Source organism: Equus przewalskii, chromosome 29 (genome assembly GCF_037783145.1).
Source record: "Equus przewalskii isolate Varuska chromosome 29, EquPr2, whole genome shotgun sequence".
NCBI classification, from domain to species: Eukaryota; Metazoa; Chordata; class Mammalia; order Perissodactyla; family Equidae; genus Equus; species Equus przewalskii.
The window spans coordinates 35,421,222-35,438,640 of NC_091859.1; the positions used below are offsets into that span (position 1 = coordinate 35,421,222).

The 17,419-nt window shown below is 52.6% G+C and overlaps 1 long non-coding RNA gene across 2 annotated transcripts; it reads right to left on the bottom strand.

The window, feature by feature from the left end:
• Positions 1 to 2,059: 2,059 nt before the first annotated feature.
• LOC139080254 (uncharacterized) lies at positions 2,060 to 17,419 on the bottom strand. Of its 2 annotated transcripts, none has more exons than XR_011534594.1 (3): positions 15,874 to 16,210; positions 8,923 to 9,765; positions 2,060 to 2,249 (listed from the first exon to the last, which is right to left on the bottom strand). It is a non-coding gene; the product is annotated as an uncharacterized lncRNA (long non-coding RNA). The 2 variants fall into 2 exon arrangements; XR_011534595.1 differs by lacking the exon at positions 2,060 to 2,249 and adding an exon at positions 17,129 to 17,419 and having other exon boundaries at positions 8,699 to 9,765; positions 15,874 to 16,328.

Genomic DNA, 17,419 nt, shown 5'->3' on the forward strand with positions numbered 1-17,419 from the left:
CCAATCTGTCAACTCTTGATGTATTTGTCGACTTCCATCCCCATAGGATGTCAGCCCCTGAGGGCAAAGGTGTGTCCGCCTCCTTCACTGCTGCAACCCTAGAGCCGGGCCCAGCGCCTGGCGCACAGCTGGCACTCCGGGATACGGGGAGGATAAAGTAGTGAACGAACAATATGCGTCAAGTTTCCCATGCGTCTCACACACAGCAAGCTCCCAGAGCTCAGAGGAGACAGGACCCCAGGCCTGGGGCCGTAAGCAGAACCGCCAACATCGCCGAGCGCTTGCTGGTGCCAGGGCCCTACTGAGCGCTTCCTGTAGATTAATGCCTTTAATCCTCACGCCAGACCCGGGGAGGAGCTGCTGTTACTACCCCCACTTTATGGAGGAGGAAACTGAGGCTCCGAGTTAAGCAGCTTGCCCGAGGGCACCCAGTTCGGCAGTGGAGGATCTGGAATTTGAACCCAGACACACAGTTTTGCCCTTTGTTGTTTTTTTTTTTTTTTTTTGATAGATTTTATATTTTAGAGCAGTTTAGGTTCACAGCAAAATTGAGCAGAAGATACAGAGATTTCCCATCTGCCCTCTGTCCCCCCACATGCATAGCCTCCTCCATTATCATCATCCTCCACCATCAGCTTGATTTTAAAGACTGCCCAACGCTGCAGACAGGAGGGCTCCCTGGAGGAGGCAGGGAAGAAGCCAGGTCTGGAAGAGTGGAGCAGATTCCTGTGGCACAGACAGGGGACTTTGTTCCTGTGGCAGGGAACTGAGTGTACCTGTGCGGCTGGCAGGGGTGGAGTAGAGAGGGCCTGGAGGGAGCACTGGGCAAGAAAGTTACCTGGTGTTCCGGTTACCTCTTGTTGCATATCAACCCACCCGAAACCTTGCAGCACAAAACAACAGGCACCATTTATTTAGCTCCTGAATCTGTGGTTCAGTTGCTCTGCTCCTCTCTGCTCACATGGCATCAGCTGGGACACCTCAAAGGGCAGCTAGAGGCCAGACAGCTGGGGCTCCCCAGGCACCTCGCTCTCTTTCTGTGGTCACTGCATGGTCTCTACAGCATGGTGGCATCAGGGCAGCCAGCTTCCTATATGGTGGTTTCAAAGATGGGTCTCCAAAGAGAGACAGAGGAAGCCACTGCTCTTCATGACCTGGCCCTGGAAGTCAGCCAGTGTCATTTCTGTCATGCTCTATTGGTCAAAGCAGTCAAAGCTCGCCCAGGCTGGGGGTGGAGTCAGGAGGAGAGGGGGGGGCAGGGCATAGACTGTACCTCTTGTTGGAGTAGCGAAGTTTCAGAACACGTGTCGAGTGGGAAACACTGTGCCAGATGTTTTTGGAAAATTTCTTCTGCCACAGCAGGTGACAGGGGCTGGATCAAGGTGCCAGCCAAGGAGCCTGCTCTGCCTGTGCATAGCAGATTCAGTCTCCAAGTCCTGGGTCGAGGTGACCTGACGCCTCAAAGCTTTTTGTAAAGCTTTTAAAAATTTTCTACTTGGGTATAAAACACAGTAGGGTGCACAGATCTTCAGTGGGAGCTCACTGGTTGTTTACCTGTGTATACACCCAGGTGAGCACCACCCAGACCAAGATGCTCAGCATTTCCAGGGCCCAGTCAAGACTCCTCCAGGGGCGACTCCTCTCTGTCCTCTGTCGCCATGGATCGGTTGCACCCATTTGTGTTCTTTCATGTCTGCGGTCTTTCATTCACCACGCGTCAGCGAGATTCCTCCACGCAGGCACGTGTATTTGCACACTGTCTGTTCTCGTTACTGAATGGTATTGCGTTGTGTGAATATCCTGTTTAATGGGCATTTGGGTCATTCCTGTTTGGGGGCTGTTACAGATACTGCTGCTGCGAGCATTCATGCACACGTCTTCTGATGAACATGCACAGCATTTCTCTTGAGTTCATACCGACAGCGGGATTGTGTGGTCATGGGCTTAGCGTGTGCTCAGTCTCAGGAGCTCTGCTGAGCAGTCTTGCCACGTGCTTGTACCAGTTCACAGCCCCCGCGGTGGTGCGTGCATCCCACAGCTGCACCCACACTTGATGCGGTCAGTTTCTTTTTGCCGATCTACTGGAGGTGAAGTGGAAACCGGTATTTTGAATGAAATCTCACTATGAACCACTGTTTCTTTTTTCTTCTTTCTTTTAAGGATTTTCTTTTTCTTTTTCCTGCCCAAAGCCCCCTGGTACATAGTTGCATAGTTTTAGTTTTGGGTCCTTCTTGTTGGAACCACCATTTCTAAGACAGATCAAAGGACATGAATGAAAGTAAATACAATGCACCTTGGGTCGGGGGGCGACGGGAGCCTCTTGCTATTGCTGTCTTTGGTTTGGGTTTATTTTATGGGTTCATGCCTTTATTGAGATGTCTTTGTGTTGTTAAACTAAAAGTAATAACGTGAAGCATATATAGGCCCATCCTGAAAAACTACTTGATAGAAACGAGCAGCCGAATAAGAGACGGCTCTAAATAAATGAACGCAGAAATGGAGAGGCTGTGGGAAAAGGCATTGAACCCACTTCAACAGAGAATTAAAACTAACCAAGGGAAGACGTTATGGTGAAAAAACAGAATGTAAATGTTGTAAACTCCAACAGGGCCGGCCCCGTGGCCGAGTGGTTAAGTTGGCACACTCTGCTTTGGCGGCCCAGGGTTTGGCAGGTTCAGATTCTGGGCGCGGACACGGTACCGCTCGTCAGGCCACGCTGAGGCGGCGTCCCACACAGCACAACCAGAGGCACTCACAACTAGAAGAGACAACCATGTACTGGGAGACTTTGGGGAGAAGAAAAAAAAAGAAGATTCGTAACAGATGTTAGCTCAGGTGCCCATCTTTAAAAAAAAATAACTCCAACAAAGCAAAAACAATATAAACAATAATAACTGGGAAGAAGGTAGCAAGAGAAGAGAGAAAATGTGTGAAAGAGCTAATTCATCTTTTATTTCAGAGCCAATTCGTGCTGATTAAATAGAAACATGTAGTTTTTCAAAAATTACTCCAAACATTCCAAGTGAAAGATAAGATTGTCGCACTAGATAAAAATAACCAACCCAACTGTGCGCTACTCACAAGAGACATGATCTTAATATAAGACAACAGAAAGACTGAAAACAAAAGGATGAAGAGAGATATATATCACACAATTAACCAAAAGAAATCTGCTGTAGCTGTCACGATGTTACAGAGTAGACTTTAAGGTAAGAAACATTACTAGAAATTGAAGGGACATTTCTTCTTTATTTTTTTATTTTTTGAGGAAGATTAGCCCTGAGCTAACATCTGCCTCCAATCCTCCTCTTTTTGCTGAGGAAGACTGGCCCTGAGCTAACACCTGTGCCTATCTTCTTCTGCTTTATATGTGGGATGCCTGCCACAGCATGGCTTGCCAAGCGGTGCCATGGCTGCACCCGGGATCTGAACTGGTGAACCCCGGGCCACCGAAGCGGAACGTGTGCACTTAACAGCTGTGCCACTGGGCTGGCCCCGAGAGGAACATTTCAATCAGGACGTTGTCATAATCCCAAATTTGTATGCGCCCAATAGCAGAGTTTCAAAATACAAGCAAAACTTAATGGAACCAACAGGAGGAAGAGACAAATCTATAGTCATGGTAGGAGACCTTGACACACATCTCTCAACAATTTGCACGAATTTAACAGAGTCACTAGATATGGCATCAGTATTCAAAATCAACTACGGCCACACAGGCCACAAATATAAAACAACATTTTAAAACTAAGACCATTAAACTCCTAGAAGATAATACGGGAGAAAACGTAGGGGACCCTGGGTTTGGTGACGACTTTTTAGATACAACATCAAAGGCACAATCCACGAAAGAAACAATGGATAAACTGGACTTCATTAAAATTTAGAACTTCTACTCTGCAAAAGACACTGTCAAGAGAATAAGAAGGCAAGCCATAGACTGGGAGAAGATATTCCAAAAGACATATCCGATAAAGGACTATTATTCCAAAATAGACAAAACTCTCTAAAACTCAAGAATAAGAAAACAAACAACCAGACTAAAAAAGAGAGGGAAGATCTGAATAGACGCTTCCAAAGAAGACGCACAGAGGGCAAAGAAGCACGTGAAAAGATGCTCCACATCGCACATCATCAGAGAAATGCAAACTAAAACAACAATGAGAAACTACTCTGCACCTATCAGAACGGCCCAAATCCAGAACACCGACAACACCAAGTGCTGGCGAGGACATGGAGTAGCAGGAACGCTCACTCACGGCGGCGGGAACGCAAAATGGTACAGCCACTTTGGAAGACGGTTTGGCGGTTTCTCACAAACTAAACGAACTCTTTCCCGTGATCCAGCAACCACATTCCTTGGTATTTACCTAAATGAGTTGAAAGCTTAAGTCCACACAAAAACCAGCACACAGATCTGTATGATGGCTTTATTCACAATTACCAAAACTTGGAAGCAACTAAGACGTCCTTCAGCAAGTGAATGGATAAACAAACTGCGGTACCACTGTGGTATTAACGGATAAACAAACTGCGGAATATTACTCAGTGCCAAAAGGAAGTGAGCTATCGAGCCATAAAAAGACACAGAGAAACCTCTAATGCTTATTACTAAGGGCAAGAAGCCAATATGAAAAGGCTACATTCTGTGTGATTCCGACTATATGATTTTCTGGAAAAGGCTAAACTATGGAGACAGTAAAAAGATCCACGGTTGCCAGGGCTCAGGGGAGATGGATGAACAGTGGAGCCCAGAGGGGTTTAGGGCAGTGACACTATTCTGTAGGGTACTATAGTGGTGGGTACATGTCATCATAACTTTGCCCAAACCCACAGAATGGACAACACCAAGAATGAACCCTAATGTAAACTATGGACTTTGTGTGACAACAATGTGTCATTATAGTTTCATTGCTCAAAACAACGGGAGGTTGACAGTGGAAGAAGCTATGTGCATGTGGCGGCAAGGGATAAATGGGAACTCTGTACTTTCCCCTGTTTTGCTGTGAACCTAAAACAGCACTAAGAAATAAAATCTATTAAAATAAATGAAACCATCTATAGGAGCATGAAAAGCATTGACTCCCTGGGAGTAAATCACACAAAAGATGTGCAAGACCTCTACACTGAAAACTACAAAATATTATTATGTATTAGTCATTAGGAAAATGCAAACAAAAACCGCAATGAAATCCCATTTCACACCTACGAGAATTGCTTTTATCAAAGTGACAAAAAATAAGCGTAGGCCAGGACGTGGAAAAATCTGAATGGTCTCACACTGCTGATGAGAGCATGAAACGGTGTGGCCTCTTTAGAAAAGAGTCTAGAAGTTCCTCAAAATGTTAAACACGGAGCTACCATGTGTCCTGGCAACTTGACTGCTAGGTATAAAATACTCAAGAGAACTGACGATACATGGCCACACAAAAACGTACACACGATGTTCACAGCAGCACTATTCTTGACAGCGCCAAAGTGGAAACACCCCAAATGCCCACCAGCTGATACACGGATGAACAAAATGTATATGTTCATACAGTGGAATATTATTCAGCCAAAAAAAAGGAAAGAAGTTCTGATACATGCTACAACATGGATGAACCCTGAAAACATTATGCTGAGTGAAATGAGCCGGCACTGTAGGCCACATATTGCATGACTCCATTTATATGAAAAGTCCAGAACAGGCAAATCCATAGAGAGAGAAAGTAATTAGTGGTTGCTGAGGGCTGGGGGAGGAGGAACAAGGAATGACTGCTAATGGGTATGAAGTTTCTTTTGGGAGTGATAAAAACATTCTGGAATTACGTAGTGGTGCTGATTGTACAACTTTGTAAACATACTAAAAAAAACATTAAATGGTATGCTTTACGTGGGTGAATTTTATGGTTTGTGAATTACATCTCAATTTTTAAAATTTTAATAAGACTACTGTGTGAAATTCAATAAGATCTGAATAAGTTGAGGGCTATATCATTTTATGGACTAGAAGACTCAATATTGTAAACACGTCAATTCTTCTCAAATTCCTCTACAGATTCCACGCAATCCCAATCAAAATCCCCGAAGTTTCTGCCCTGAAATTAATAAGCTGATTCTAAAATTTATCTGGAGATGCAAAGGAAAAGCCATTTATGTAAAACACAAAAATAAAGAACAGAACTGGAGAACTGATTGTACCGGATATGCAGAACCATTGTAAGTACAGGGATTTAGACGGTGTGGTGTTGGTACGAGAACAGACAGACAGACAACGGGACAGAACAGAGTCCAGAAACAGACCGACAGCTGCTCTGTGACGAAGGGATGCTGCCGTGCAGTGGGAGAGGAAGACCTTCGCAGTAAACAGCACCGGGTCAAGTGGATGGACTATTGGGGGGAAATGGCTCTGGACCCCGTAATCATTTCCTGTGGCTGCTGTCAAAAATTACCACAAACTTTTGTCTTAAAACAACAGAACTTTAGGGGCCGGGCCCGTGGCCAAGTGGTTAAGTTCATGCACTCCGCTTCGGCAGCCCAGGGTTTTGCTGGTTCCGATCCTGGGCGCAGACATGGCCCTGCTCATCAGGCCATGTTGAGGTGGCGTCCCACATAGCACAACCAGAAGGACCCACAACTAAAATATACAACTGTGTACTGGGGGGATTTGGGGAGAAAAAAAAACCAGTAGAACTTTAGACCTTGACAGTTCTGGAGGTCAGAAGTCCAGAATCAGTATCACTGGGCCAAAACCAAGGCATCAGCAGGGCCAGTCTCCCTCTGGAGAATCTCGGGGGAATCTATTGCTTGCCTCTCCCTGGAGTTTCTGGAGCGGCCAGCATTCCATGGTTCATGGCTGCATCAATTCAACCTCTAGGTGAGCAACTCAAAATCTCTCTATCCCTCTCTGCTCCATCTTCATGGAGGCTGCCGTGCGTGCGTGTGTGCGTGTGTGCGTGAAATCTCCCTCTCATAAGGATACATGTCGTTGTATTTAGGGCCCAACTAGATAATCCAGGATAATCTCTCTATCCCCAAATCCTTACTTAATCACACCTGCAAACACCTTGCCATATAAGGTGAGAGGTTCCAGGGTTTAGGATGCGAGTATCTTTGGGAGCCCGCTTTTCAGCCTGCCACAACCCCTACCTCACACCATAAACAGAAATAAATTCCAGACCTAAACGTGAAAGATTAAAACAACAAAGCTTTAGAAGGAAGCACAAGAGAACATCTTCACGACCTTGGAACAGGGAAGGGTTTCTTAAACCAAAAAAAGAAAGCATTAACCACTGAAAGGAAAAAAGATAAATTGGATTATATTAAAATTAAGAACCATGTTCAACAAAAAACATATTTAGAAGAATTAAAAGACAACCCACAAAGTGGGAGAGGATCTTTGCAACACATATATACAACAAAAAACTTCCACTCAGAATATATAAAGAGCTCCTACAAATCAGTATGAAAAAGGCAGACACCCCAAAAGAAAAATGGGCAAAAGGCGTGAACACATAAAAGAGAACACCCAAATGGCTAAAATGAAAAAGGCAGAAATTACCAAGTGTCGGTGAGGATGTGGAGTAACCAGAACCCGTGGGAATGTAAACAGTTACCATCACTTTGGAAAACTTTTGGCAGCTTCTGCTAAAACAGATCAGACACAGACCTTTGACCCCGCAATTCTTCTTCCAGATTTATACCCAGCGTGTTCACCAACAGACACACCCCAACTGGAGTATTCATAGCAACACTGTTTGTAACGGGCAGACCCTGGAAACTCCAAACGTCCATCCATAGTAAAACGGATGAGCTAAAGCGTGGTAGCCTCACACAGCCGAGCTACACAGCCAGGCGAAGAGAGACTGTAAAACTACAGGCAACAACACGGTGGGTCCCACCACATAATGTCGATCGAAAGATGCTTCAGACAAACAGAACACGATTCCATCTACACAGAAAACAAAAGCAGATCAAAATCTGAGAGGTCAGGACAGTGGTTCCCCGTGCAGGGCGTGGGAAGGGGCACGAAGGGGGCCTCTGGGGGCTGGTTGTATGTCTTTGTCTGAGTGCCGGCTCCATGCTGTGTTTGCTCTGTGTACACTTACGATTTGTGTATATATATGTCACATGTTACATGTATATAAATATGTTCTATTTCAATAGGAAATCGTACCTCCAAGACAAATTATATGTAATTACATGGATTAAATGCAAAAAAGTCATTAAGTGACAAAAGCAAGCACAGAACATATATTGCATGCCATCGTTTGTTTAAAAAAATGGGGGTAGTGGCTGGCCCTGTTGCCTAGTGGTTAAGTTCTGAGTGCTCCACTTTGGTGGCCTGGGTTCGAGGGGTTCAGATCCCAGGCGCAGACCTACTCCACTTTTGTATGTGGCGCAGACCCACATATAAAATGGAGGAAGACTGGCACAGATGTTAGCTCAGGGCCAATCTTCCTTAGCAAAAATAAATTAAGAACCAAAAAAAAATTAAAAAAAAATTTTAATGGAGGGGTGAATATACATGTGTGGGTGTGTTTATATGTATATCTACTTACACATGCATAGGCATAGGTCATCCCTGGAAGAATGTGGAAGAAACCGCCATCAGCTTGCCTTTCAGAGGGGAGCTGGAGGCCGCATAAAGTTTTTAAAGCATATTTTTAAAACTATTAAGCAATTCACACATATGAAAATGTTTAGAGAAAAACAGTGAACACCTAAAATTTTTTTAAAAGACCCATATTTGGAAATTACTGGGAGGCAGCGAGGTGCACACTGTACGCCCAAGAAACGCTGAGTTCTGGGTTATTCCGGTTTCTCTTGGGGTCAGAGAACTGGAAGCGGCCCCCGGGGGACTCGCGTGCACCTCCGTCCCCTTACAGACGGGAAAGGGACACCCCCAGGAGTCACACGCCCCCCACCATCCCCATGCACCTGTCTGGTTTTCGCGGCGTTCGAGTCAGACGGAGTGGAAGGCTGTGTGACCTTGGCAAGTCACAGTGTCTCCAAGCCGGGGTCTCCCAGTCTAAAAAGTGGGGGTAATAACCCCATTCATCCTGAGGCCCGCAGCGCCCGATGTGCACGGCGGGGCAGGCGGGCAGCAGGCGCTCTGTCGGCGGCCGCGTCTTGTCCTCAGGGCAGGGACCCGCCTGCAGCCTCCGTCCGCTCCGCTCCGAGGCGGACACACGGGGGCGCCCGCCCCCCGCAGGTCCGGCCGGGTCCCAGCCCGTGAGGGCGCTGCAAGCTGAGCCAGGCGGGAGGTGGCCACTTCTGCGCCCTGGGGGCGGAAGGGTCAAGACAGGGCGCGTCCCTGCTCGAGGAGGCAGGACTGGAGGGGCTGCGAACTCAGCAAGGACGGGAAAGGGGAAAATACTCTCTGTCTGGGATGGAGCGCTGGGATCAGAGTTTAGGATCTTGGAGCCTGTTGCATGGTGGCCCCTAGAGGGCAGGTCCGCCTGGAACCTGTGACTGCGACCTTATTCGGAAAAAGAGTCTTCGCGGATGTAATTCAGACGAGGGTCTTGTATCATCACCAGGACCCTGTGCCATCTCCTCACTGTCTCCCTGCGCCAGTCTGCCCTCCAGGCCATCATCACTCTGTGGCTGTGGTGCTCAGATCTGCCATGTCACTCCTCTGCTCAAAAGCCTGCCATGGGGGCCGGCCCGGTGGCGCAGTGGTTGGGTGCGCACATTCTGCTTTGGTGGCCCAGGGTTCCCCGGTTCCGATTGCGGGTGCGGACATGGCACCGCTTGGCAAGCCATGCTGTGGTAGGCGTCCTACATATGAGGAGAGGAAGATGGGCACGGATATTAGCTCAGTGCCAGTCTTCCTCAGCAAAAAAAGGAGGATTGGCAGCAGTTAGCTCAGGGCTAACATTCCTCAAAAAAAGAAAAAAAAACTAAAAGAAAAAAGGCTTCCATGGCTCCCCACGGCCCTGAGGAGAATGTCCAAAGGGAAGGACAGTAGTTCAAATGCCCCTGCCCATCTCCCACCCCACCCACCGACGTCCAACACACCCATGCCCTGCACCTGGAACGCCCCCTCCCTGTCTGCCCGGCATGCTCCCTGCCCTGTCTCAGGCAGCCCCTCCTGTAGCACCCCCTAGTCAGCAGAGACGATGGCTAAAACATCACCAGGCTGACCACACGGCAGGCACTTTACACGTGTTAACCCTTTGAATTCTCATAACAACCCCAGGAGAAAGGCAGCACCGCTGCGTCCAGTTCACAGGTGGGAAAGCTGAGGCCCTGGTCGGGGAAGAGCCAGTCAGAAGTGGCAGAAGGATCTGAGCCCAGCCCGCACTGCCCTTCCTGTCGGCAGGGGGCGGGGAGGCCTCGGAACTGCTACCCTGGACTATTGACACCTCCCCCTACCTGTGTGCAAACACCCGACCCCCAGTGAAGTGCTCCCTGCCGTGGATTCTGAACTCTGCAAACACACCCCTTACAGCACTGTGTAGGATTAGCTGATGACACAGTGATCTCCCCACCAGAAAGCTCCTGGAAATTTCACTTCGCTTCTCTAGGTTCCTGGTAACTGGCCCAGTGTGAGTTCAGTAAACTCGAATAAGTGAGGGAATCGTCCTGGGATTTTTCAGCCTCCTCAAAGCAAAGAATAAATTATGCAACTTCTCTGGGGCCTTCTCCCTCCCACTCTCCCTCCTCCAGGCTCCTCCCCATCGGGTTTCTGGGAGGGCACCGGGCTCTCCAGAAAATGCCCCAGGCTCTCCCGTGGCCCGGTTCCCACTGACAGATGAAACCAGGGCTTAACGCTGGTGAATCACCAGCAGCCACCAGCCGAGGCCTGTTGGGATGTCAGGCGGGAAGGGAGAAGCCAGGCTCGCCATCAACCTCCCCTACGCCGGCCACCGAAACCCTGCCGTCACTGTCTCACCCGGAGTCTCACTCGCTGGAAAAAGGCCTGGAGCCCGGTGCACGCGACGACGACGTTGAGCGACTCCTAGACCGACCATCCCCTAGCCCCACCCCCGACACTCCCAGGTCCCAAAGAACCCCCAGCGGGAACAGTTCCCCCTTCCAATCCCTGTCTTGGTGACTCATTGGTGACATGGAGGGAGGTGCTGCATCCCCATTTGAGAGGTAGGGAAGTCAGCTCGGGGGGGGGGGGAAGGAACGACTCGAGACCACCCGTAGGAAGCTGAAAGCCAGTTCTGCTGCCCGGGGGGCTTTGAAGCAGGACCGGCATTTGCCAATGGGTCACAGCCTTAGAGGACAAAGGGGTGAACAGTATGGATTCCCAGCTCCTACCCCAAGACACGGGGAGGGTCTTATCCAGCGTCCCAGGGGCTTGGGGCAGGTGGGGGAACTGCAGCCCAGGGGTCAAGGGCCCATGTCCGGGTTCAAGTTCCAAGTTGACTCCTGATGAGTCTCAGGGTTCTTGAGACCTTGGGCAAATTTCTTAGCTTCTGTAGGCCTCAGTTTCCCCAACAGTAAGATGGGAGCAACTCTGAGAACCCACACAGCGCAGGATTGTTGTGAGGGTTAGGACATGCGTTAACACGGGAGGGAATCAGAACGGGTGGCGCAGACTCAGTTCCCAGCAGCTTTTTTAAAAAGGGCATTTGTAGGAACCATTTCCCAAGGAGGAAGCGTTTGGAGGGAATCCTGTTGTCATCACAGAGGAATGTTCCCCACACCTGCCCGGGAGAAGGCTCAGGCCTGGGGCCTCCTGGGAAGTCCCAAGGCCTGTCCCACCCCAGAGCTGCCAGGTCAGGAGCTGCAGGTGGGAGGCTGATGTTTTTAACAAGAGCCCCTGGGGTGCCTCGGAGCAGGCGAGTCTGGGAGTCCCAGGGCTGAGTTCCAGGTCTCTTTATGAAGACTCTTCTGATGATGCCCTTCCACCCACCTATGGAAAGCCGACTTTCCCTTTCTCCGGGTTAGTAATGATACTCGTCAACGTGTAGCCAGGGCTCACTCCTGCCGGGTGCTTTGCTGAATTAATTCCATCCACCAACAGCCCCCTGAGGCGGGTCCTCTCTTTACCCCACTTTACACAGGCGGAAGCTGGGGCCAGGGACGTCAATAACCTGCCCAAGGTCAGGTGGCTGGAACTTGGCCAAGCCCAGACTCTTCACGGCCACAGGATGGCCTGTGCAAGCAGCCCAGCGCCTGGGGAGGTGCCCGGGTGCTGCAGGGGAGCAGGCCTCTCAGGAGCCGGAAAGCCTGCTGTCTTCCCTGGGCAGCTTCCCAGAGCTGGAGGCAGGGGTCCAGGCCCTTCCCTCCCTCTGTCCACACAGCCACACCAAACCGCAGTAGTTCCTGTGCCCAGCTCCCCTCCATTCCTGACCTGGGCAAAAGAGGGCGCTCCAGAGCCACAGAAAGCCCACGCTCCAGGGCCCGAGGAATGAATGACTGATCAGCCCCCACGCCATCCTCCACTCCCACGAATCTCGCTCCCTCACCTGTGCCTTTTCCCAGCCGCATCATGTCGCTAGCATCTCTCTGGAAGTGCCGTGCCTTGGACCAGGCTGTTTCCCACACCAGGCACATCCTTTCCCGATTTTAGGCTTCCATGTTGAAAGGGTGGCCTCCTCCAGGAAGCTCTCCCTGACTGCCTCCCCTGGGAGAGCTGGCTCCTGAGCACCCCCACCGCCCTCTAGGTGATGATGGCCTCAAGCACTAATGATGTTGTGTCCTAAGGGCCTGTTTCCTGTACTCTGAACTGAGGGGTGTGGGGGGACGGAAGGGAGACAGAGGACAGGTGTCACTCACCTCCTTCTGGGTTGGGTGGGGGAAGAGGGACAGGTGGGTTTCCCTCTTCCAGGCCTCTTTCCCTGGCCCTAACCCTCAGGCCCTCGGCCAACACGTCCTGTTGGGCAACCGCAGGGCGGGCACACTGGCCGGCCTGCCTGGAGATGAGAAGGGCAGGCCTGTTTGCCTCCCTGGGGCACCTTTGGCCAGCCCCACCCCTCTGTCTGCACCCCCTCCCTGGCCCCGGGGCTTGGAACCTGGAGCAATTCTTCATTGTGCATTGACATGTTGGTCTGAGGGCTCTCCTGCTGGTCCAAAGCCCCTGGCAGCACTGCCCCATCCTCAAGGCATGACTGCCACAGGGAAAAACGAGGAAACCGGTGCAGGAGGCCGCCTGACGGAGCTGCTGGCCCATCGCCCCCGCCCAGAGATGAGAGACTGAGGCCACTGGAGCCTGGCCAAGCCAGAGTTGGAGCCTTGTGGCCCCCTCCTTCCCGGCTCCCGCAGCCCTCCCCCGTCAAAGCAGGGCAGGGCTCTGGGGCGGGGTGCCCAGACTTGGGGGGCTGGGCCCTGGAGCCAGGGATGCTTCCTGCGGACATTCGACATATGACTCCCACATTCCTGGCCATTCCGAAGACTCCTCTCTCCTCCTCCCCGCTCTCCCTCCCCAGCGCAGGGGGAGGGCAGTGGCCTGGGTCTGAGCTAGCTGCTTGGGGCCGGCAGGGGCCTGTGGGGGCCTCTCCAGGGAGGGAGACTAGAGGGGCTGCCCGGAGGCCTGTCCACGGCACCGCCCCTGGCGGGGGGGGGGGGGTTCTTGTGATTCTCATAAACAGGAAGTCCCCCCTCCTGCCGAGGGCCCTGTGTGTGCAGACGCTGGGCTCTGGAGGCCCAGCGGCCCTTGACCTCTCCGGCTGCTTCCTGTTAGCTGGGCCAGAGGAGAGAGAGGGAGACCGAAATGGCCTGAGACGGGGAGAGGCCTGAGGGAGTGAGGGAGCAGAGGAGAAAAGCACAAAGGCTGAGCGGGAGAGGCCGGGCAAGCCTGGCACGCAGTAGGCACTCAATAAGTTATCTGCCCTGAGGCTGGTGAGGGGGAGAGGGGCCGCCCCGGGGGGAGAGCAGCACAGCTGGGCAAACAAAGGCTGGAGGCTCCCACCCCGAGGTCCCCGAGGCCTAGCACACAGTAGGTCCTCAGTAAGGATCTGAGACCCCTGTTTAGGATAGGCGGGAAGGAGTGTTCTTGGGCGAGCCGCGCTGTCGGGGGTGGGGAAAACGAGAGTCCCCTGGCCTGGCTGCTCCCTGTGAGTGGACAGCCCCCGAGTCTCAGCATCCCATTGTCCCTGTCTGGCCTTCCCCCGGCCCCAAGGCGGCTGGGCCAGGCCACTGTCTCAAGGCCCTTTATTTTTAAAATCCCTGTGGTGTTCCCACCCCAAACCGAAGGAGCAGTGCCAGCCACAGATCCGCCTGCGGCCTGGGCTGAGGGCCCAGAGGCGCCGGGGGTGGGGCATCCGGCCACCCCACAGCTGCCGATGCAATTCTGGGAGGGCCAGGAGGCCAGCCAGGCTGCCCGAGCAGGGCAAGGAGGCCCCTGGGGTACTCCAACCCTGGGCCCGAGGGGTCAGCCCCGGGGCCCGCTAGGCTGGCAACTGGATGTGTATGGTGAATGCGGTGCCTTATTCTGTAAAGCCAATCTTTGCGTCCTCACTCCCACCATGCAAAGCTGTGCAGAGCACCTACGGTGTGTACGGAAGGAGGCCTGGGCCAGCCTCGTGGGGGCAGACAGGCGCGCCTGCAGGGGATGCTGGCAGCACAGTGGGGGCAGCTCTGCAGAGAGCCCCTGACCGGCCCCATTCCTTCCCTGCTCTCTGGCCTTGGGCAAGTCATTTGGCCTCAGGCTCCTCCTCTGTGAGATGGGACAACAATAAATACGTGGAAGGCTGTGGTCCATCTCCAGACCCAGCAAAGAACAGGCGGTCAGGATCCCTCCCCTCATGGAGCCCAGAGTCCTGGGGGAGATGGTTCCCCATATGAATAAGGTCATAGCAGTCATGAAAGACATGGAACAGGGGCATGGAAGGGAGGGTACTTGTGGGGCGAGGGGTAGGGGAGTTTATTTAGACGGGTGGTCTGGTAGGCTTCTGAGGAGCTGACGTTTGAGCTGAGAAGGAGGCAGCTTTTCACTCATCTAGGGCAAGAAGGAATAGCAGTGCAAAGGGCCTGAGGCAGGAGGTGGAGGGTGACCTGAGATAATGGGGCTGGAAGGACTTTGTGACCTCTCCAGGGCCGTGAGTGCATTGGAAGGTGGTGTTCTCATTGTTGCTGTCACTGTGTCCAGTCGGGGGAGGAGGCAGGGATGTCAGGCAGACACTCCACAGCTGAGAGCTGCCCCTCATCACTTCCCCTTCACTCACTCCACTCAGACAACGCCAGGCTGGCTGACCGGCCGGTGACGTGCGTGGGCCCTTGAGCTACAAAGGGCCATCACTCTGGCCTGGCTTGCTTCTCCTTTGATCCTCCAACAGCACCGAGGCAGGGCGGGCAGGGCCTGTGATCACAGTGTCCATTTGATGGACAGGGAAACTGAAGTGGGGGTGCACAGGATGTGCCAGGGGCTTGCTGAGGTTCCCCACAGCTTCCACAACCTCTGCGCACATTCCCCAGCGCTCTTTATATGGCAAAGCGGAGCCTAAGTAGCCCAGGCTAGTCCGTTCACCCTGCGGTGGCCCCTTGGGTCCCCAACTCTGTTGCCCCGAACACATTTCCCTGCCTCACCCCAGCAGCTCTCCCAGCACCCAGAAACCAGCAAACAGACTCCACCAGGAGGTGCCAGCCACCCCTCAGCCTCCAGCCAGAGAAGAATGCAGCCTGACCCTCCCCGTGGGAGCTCTGGCCAGCAGGCCTTGGCAGAAGAGAGGGCTGCTGAGTCAACAAGAGGCTGGCAGGGGCTCAAGCTGCCCACCGAGGTGGAGTCAGAGACCCGGAGGAGGCCGCCCACTCCCCGCCCCTCACACTCCATGAGACCCTCCTCCTGCTTGTCTGGGCGCCAGCCAGCCCAGTTCCCCCCCACAGGCCCGGCACAGGAATGGCCTGGTGAGAATCAGTTGGTCAGTCACCCTGCGGCAAGGTGCTGTGGGACCTCAGGGAGGTCACTCTACCTCTCTGGGCTGCTTTCCTCACCTGCGAGATCCTCTACTTAGCCATGAGGATATTGTCGGAGTCTATGAGTCCATAAGGTTACTCTGCAGAGAAAACTGCAAGCCATGGTGTCCCCCTTCTGTGGGCTGAGGGGCCAACTCCTGAGTCCGAAGGCCATGGCCATGCCCTGTTGCCAGGTGCCGAGTAGGTGCTTAATGAGTGCTGCACAATGTGAAGTTAAGTCCATGAAACAACTCAGAAAAGTACAAGGAGGGGCCGGCCTGGTGGCGCAGTGGTTAAGTGTGCACGTTCCGCTTCCATGGCCAGGGCTTCGCCAGTTCAGATCCCGGGTGCGGACGTGGCACCGCTTGGCAAGCCCTGCTTTGGCAGGCGTCCCACACATAAGGTAGAGGAAGATGGGCGTGGATGTTAGCTCAGGGCCAGTCTTCCTCAGCAAAAAGAGGAGAATCAGTGGCAAATATTAGCGCAGAGCTAATCTTCCTCAAAAAAAAAAAAGAAAAGAAAAGTACAAGGAGCCTGAATGGCTGCGATAATTATGACGCCCCCCCACACACACACATACCAGTGTTTTTAAATCTCCTTTCCCAGGCGCCTTCCTGGATCACAGGCATTGTTATTCCCATTTTACGGATGAGAAAACTGTGGCACAGGGAGGCTAAGGGACGCGCCCAGAGGTTATGGGAGTTGATTTCTGCTCCATTTCAGCGAGAAATTCTTGCTGACAGAGCTGTCCTCTTGGGGTGAGCTCCCTGTCACCAGCGAGGCACCAGCAGAGGCAGCACCCATCAGTGAGGGATGCTTCTGGGCAAATCCAGCCCCGGGAGGGTGGGTGTGCAGCTCAGGAGATTCCATCCCACAGCCCGAGATTGAGCAGGCAGGGTCCCTTCGTGGTCCCCGAGGCTTAGCCCACAAGGCCACAGGGCACTGTGGATGCCACAGACCTGGGCTGCAATGCAGGGGAACCCCTTCCGAGCTGCGAGAGGTTGAGGAAGTAACCTTGCCTCCTTGGCCTCAGTTCCCTCATCTGTACGTGGTGTTGTGAGCATCAGAGCAGATGCAAGTAACACACCGAGCCTGGAGCTCAGGCTCGTGTCTGGCACGCAGAAGGTGCTCAATTAATGCTCCCCTCACTTCTGATAATCCACTTATCATGGGTCCATGAAAGGGAGGGGAAACCAGGAGCTGAGAGGCAGTGGAGGGGATCACTGGGTGGAGCCAGGACTCAGAGCCTGGAGCACCGGTTGGACCCCCAGCTCTGCAGGGAACAGGCAGGTACCTGGGCAAGTGGCATTCGCGCCTCGGTTCCTGTGTCCACCAACAAAGGACATCGTGTCCAGGAAACCCTTCTTCAACCGAAGTGAGACGGCTTTTGTTAGAAGAAAGCAGGTGGACCCGTGCACCCAGGAACGAGCCCATGGTCACGGGGTGAGGACGGAGCTCCCCACCCCAGCCAGGCAGGGCCACGTGAAGCCCCAAAGGTTGGGCTAGGCTGGAGGAGGCGACGCTGGAGATGATCAGGGCAAGGCGGGGCTGGCCTGCAGCCCACCGGCCTATCTCTCGGGCCAGG